We start from the raw sequence: 5301 nt of genomic DNA, 5'->3' as shown, positions 1-5301 counted from the left end.
CTCATTTTCCCAGCCACCAGCCAAGCCTTCAGGGCAGCCTAAGCATTTGAGGTTTCCATTTGAAACACTGTGTAAAGCACATCCACCAACACCCAGCAAGGCAGAAGTGTTATGCCAACTCTGCAATTCAGTTTTAAAACTATTAAAAACAAATGTGTGCAGCCACACGTGCTCAGATATTATTATGCTGTGTGACACTCTAGTGCAAGTTTCCTAAAATAGCAGCTTCATCCTCCTCCAAAATCCTCCATTGTCTACCTAAGTCCAATCAAACAGCATTATCCTGCCGCAGGCTTAGACTGTATCCACCTCAGTTACCGCTGGTGTGCCAGCAATGGCTTTCATGGTGCCACCTAAGTTTCCCTGAAGGCCTCAGGAACACCCGCAGCCTTTGAACCACACTTTAAATTCTGGGTATATCTGGCCACCAGCCTTCTCCAGTGGGTTTGCTCTGGCACTGCTGGCTCCCTTTGCAGGGGCGATTTAGTGCTCCACCCACCATTCCTACGTGGTTTCCATTGCACTGCAGTTATACAGCCCTGGCTTGGCTGAACTGATACCGCCTCAGTTTCTCTGCCTCTTCAGCTATAAACTTCGATACTTTAGGACCTTTATTCTTTCCCCTTGCTATGGGGAAATCTTGTTGAGTTCCAAATCGTGCATGCAGAGGAAGGAACTGGGCTTGGATCATTTATATTTTGAGCCTGGAGCGTCACTGTTGGACAGTGATTGTTTTTCTTACAAGTGTTTCAAAACAAAAACATTTATCTTGAACTGAACAGAACATTTCATACTAAACGCAGTCCAAGTATCTGGGAGGTCTGGATCCCAAAGAGAGCCAGCTTTGATTGAATATTAATAGTTCACCCATTTGCAATTTTTCAGCTCCCAAATCACAACCCAAAAGCACATACAATGATTTGCATACACCTTAATACAGCCACCAAACCTGTTTATGTCAGCTTGTACATAAAGGTTGAAGCCGTACAGCCTGCAAAACACTATGTTACCAAGCCCAAAGGACCTCATGTTTAGACACAGGGCATCCTGAGTACGTCCTCTGACTGCATAGCTCTGCACTGTGATACTCATTTCATACACAGACTGATTCTTGGATATTGAAATAATTTAGGGATGTGGCTATGAGGTCCCAGAAGACCTTCCCTCCTTCCACAAATCTGAGCTGGTACAAGGCAATTCCACTAGATCAGAAAAATTGCAAGACTGTAAAAGGAGCTACAACTTCACTTCAGACCTTCTTCAAAGTCCAGGTGATAGGAAAATTCATTTCTTTGTTTTCTGGTTTTGGCTGGAATAGAGTTAATTTTCTTCTTAGTAGCTGGTACAGTGCTGTGTTTTGCATTTAGTGTGGGAATAATGTTGAAAACACACTGATGGTTTTAGTTATTGCCAAGTAGTGTTTATATTAAGTTAGTAAGTTTATACCTTCAAGTCTCTCAGGCCCTGCCAGTGAGAGGGCTGAGTGGCACAAGAAATCGGGAGGGGGCACAGCCAGGCAGCTGACGCACACTAATCAAAGGGGTATTCCATACCATGGGACATCGTTCTCAGTATATAAATTGAAGAGAGCTGGCTGGGGCTGGCCAGTCACTGCTCGGGGACTGGCTGGGCATCGGTCAGTGGGTGTTAAGCAATTGTGTTGTGCATCACTTCATTTTTTTCCCTTTTGGATTTTATTTCTCTCTCCCTCTCTCTCCTTCTCATTACAATTGCTGTTGTTGTTATTATTCTGTTTTATTTTAATTATTAAATTGTTCTTATCTCAACCCATGAGTTTTACCTTTTTCCTGCATCTCCTCCCCATGCCTCTGAGTAGTGGGAGTGAGCGAGTGGTTCTGTGGTACTTAGTTGCTGGCTGGGGCTTAACCGTGACACTTTGGGATACCAGAATCCAAAGTTCATTAGTGCCCCGGCAAGTTGTTTAATTGGTTTTACTTTACCCAGTCCTTTTCTTCCCCATCACTGTGGGATGAAACAAGGCTTATACTTTACAGCATACTGGAAGTGCCCGGGTTGATCTGGTCTGGAGGCCCTGGAAGGCAGAAGGATGCCTCTGGCTTTCATCATGCGTTGATCATCATTAAAATTACTCCCATCTGGCAGGTTTACGCTTATGCAAATGAAGTTTTTCCTGGTGTGCAAGCACTGGTTTCCTCACATATAGCTGGCCTGAGAGGCCATGGAGTGTGGAGAACTGGACCCACAGAAAAATGTGTTCCCCTCCAGCTATAAGAAGTTTGTCCATACCACTCCCGGCAGGGTGGTGCCATTATGTGCGCATCGCTTCTGACAAGGGGCGTTCACTGGGAAAAAGAATGGCATCTTTGTTTCTAGGGGTACCTAAAATAAGGTGAGAGCCATCTCTTCGCACTGTTGTGGAAGCCCTTCCAGTGCAGATCTGAAATCTCCTGTCCTACATGACTATGGAGAACAGACTGTTCGCTTTTTCTTAGCAGTAGCCCTCTATACAATTGAGGACAGTTCTGTTTAGAAAAGAGATGACTCAGAAGAGACACAAAAAACCTCAGTTCCTCATGTCACATTTTCCCATTGTCTTCCAGGTGACACATCTGTTTAGTACAACTTGGCATAGCCTGTTATACAATAGAACAATCATCCTGATGGATGTAGACCTCCTACTTGGTAGTGTTGACACATGTTCAGCCTGTGATAAGCTCGGATAGTGACTCATCCCCATGAATTCACCAGGTGACTGTTCCCCACATAATCAGGGCTTTCTGTGCACCCTCGGTGAGTTCTAGTCCTCCTGCACATAGGTGTCCGCAACGTAGTTTTAAGATGGTGCTCAAACACATTTACAGACATGTGACTGCGGCTCACACGCTGGCTTAATAAGCATTTTCCCATTCATCAGTGGAAATACTGAGATGCTCTACACCTAAGACAGCCTCTGTGGGGAATCCTACTCAAGAAGTTCTTACATTTCATAGTGAGCTGCTAACAATGCCTCTTCCTCTTCCAAACAGATATGCTACCACTTTTTAACTGTTTCATCTAAGCCCTCACCTTAAGAGACAGAGTACTTTTGTGTCATTTCCTCATGACTTAAGATCTGTGACAGTTATTACTTTCCTTCTGTCCACAGACTTCTTACTCTGGCATAGAGGAAATTATGCAGGCATGACACAGTTTACTCTTAACAAAATCACACTGGCTGTTATGTATGTCCTGTAGTTACTTACAGAACACGTTTGTTCTTGTATTTTCTTAGAAGCTAGATTTAAAGCAGTCTGTTGTGGAATTATCCAGTTCTTCCTTTTCCCTGTTTTGCTGAAAGAATCATTGCATCTCCCTTTTTCCAGCACTTCAGAACTTCAGAAGATCCTCCATTAATTGCCAGAAAAAGCCATTAAGAGCTTAGACATTACTTCATATAACACTCTAAGCACTCCTGTCCTTCACTACTTTCCTTGATATTCCTACTCTTCCCATTCTATCAGATGTTCATTGCCCTTCATATTCCTAATGTAATCTCACTTTGGATCCTGACCTTTCCGACTTCCCATTTTTCTTTTTTCATGGTATTTTTGTACTAATCATCAATAATTTTGACATGCTTGCGCACTTTCTGTCTGTTTTTCTCTTGCTTAAGATAAGAACACACAATTTACAAAATAGCCTGTTTTTTCCAGTTTCAAACTCTTATTTCATGGTCTAACTCACCTAAACTGTCTCCCACCTTCAAGTTCTCAGCTAGTTATTTCCCTTGCCTCCAGTCAAAACCAAAGAAAATTTCTTTTTGCTCTTTCTGCCACCCTTTTTACCCAGAAAACAGCTGCAACATGCAAGACCTTGCTGAACAGCCTGTAACCTGGAGCGCTGCCATCCATACAGATACCAGGCAATTAAAATTCCCCACTGACCGAGTTCTGTGCTTGGGACAGTCCTGCTGTTACTCACAAGAAGGCCTCATGTACCCCCATTCTGGATATCTGGTGCAGACCTCCACCATGCTAGTGCTGAACAGGTCCTTGTCCCTCCATTAGAACATGTGTATGCACCCCTGGCACACATCAGCTTCTCCAAGTCTTCATAAGCAATAAGTCTATTTTAATATCCTGACCAGAGCAAGTCTCTGCCAATAAGACATAAGACATTCAACCAGTTGACCCAACAACTGCATCCTACTGCATCTCCTGTGATCCAGGGAGCTGAAAGAGGGAAGGGAGAAAATGGAACTATAAATAGTAGATTTCTAGATCTTTGTCTCAGTTTCCACTGGTTTACCTGCAATCTTCTGAAATGATTTCTCTCTCAACTCCCTTCCACTATACTCCCATGCCTTTGTGTGATGGTGCTCATCTCCTGTTTGAGGAGTGCACATGGATGCTCAGAAGCTGTCCCTTCTGTCTTCCCTCCTGAGCTCCAGACCCACCTGTGTAAGCATTTCTAACCCTGCCACCACAGCTTCTTCTCTTGTCACTGTCCTCCCAGGCACCCACATTTTCATTTGGGCTGGTTTGCACCACTGCTGGCAGTAGTGCCAGTGCTCAAAGGGATGGGCAGCCTGGACCTTTACTCCTTGAGCAGATGAGCCTTGGCTATCTCCCATCAGTGTGGAGGATGGGACTTAACCTTGTCCCCCCCCGATGAAAACACTTGTGTATTGTTTAATTTCCCTGAAAAGTAGTAGCCTTCATCGCATTTTGCCTCTCTGTGTGATGCTGACCCTCACCTGTTTGCACAGCACAGTGGCCTCACTGATGTGAAACAACTTCTGTCCCTCACAGTCATAATTCCCACCCTTTCTCCACTAACAGCAATGAGGGATTTTTTTCTGCCTTCCTGGGTGGTGGAGTTTTGGTGTTTGGGTTTGGTTTTTTTTTTCTTTTTCTGCAGGTGTTCCTATGATTCCTCAGAGTGTTTCAACCCAGCTGCCCCACCTGAAGCTCTCCAGATTTCTTCCTAAAGGGATGCAACTAAGAGGCATGTTTTCCTCTCCTGGTTCTGGCTAGCAAGAAGAAAATGCCACAGACCTTGCAAATTTGGTTCAAATCCTGGATTAAAGCATTCAGGATTGGTGCTTCCATTTAAGAACAGCCCTTACAGCAGCAAAGAACCATGTAATAGTAGAGGGAACCCTGAAAGAGTAGCATTACCTCACTGTTTCTGTTCTGACCACCCTGCACTTTCGTGAAGGATGGATGCACTTGCTACTACTGCACGGAGCTGGGAGAGCAGAAATAATAAGATGCTCACCTTGTTAGCCAAGGATTAGGCCCAAGCAGTATATATTTAATTGGACTTTAAAGAGCTTAT

Source organism: Falco naumanni, chromosome Z, assembly GCF_017639655.2.
Source record: "Falco naumanni isolate bFalNau1 chromosome Z, bFalNau1.pat, whole genome shotgun sequence".
Lineage (NCBI taxonomy): Eukaryota > Metazoa > Chordata > Aves > Falconiformes > Falconidae > Falco > Falco naumanni.
The sequence above is the reverse complement of the archived record's forward strand: the minus strand, read 5'-3'. Positions refer to the sequence as shown.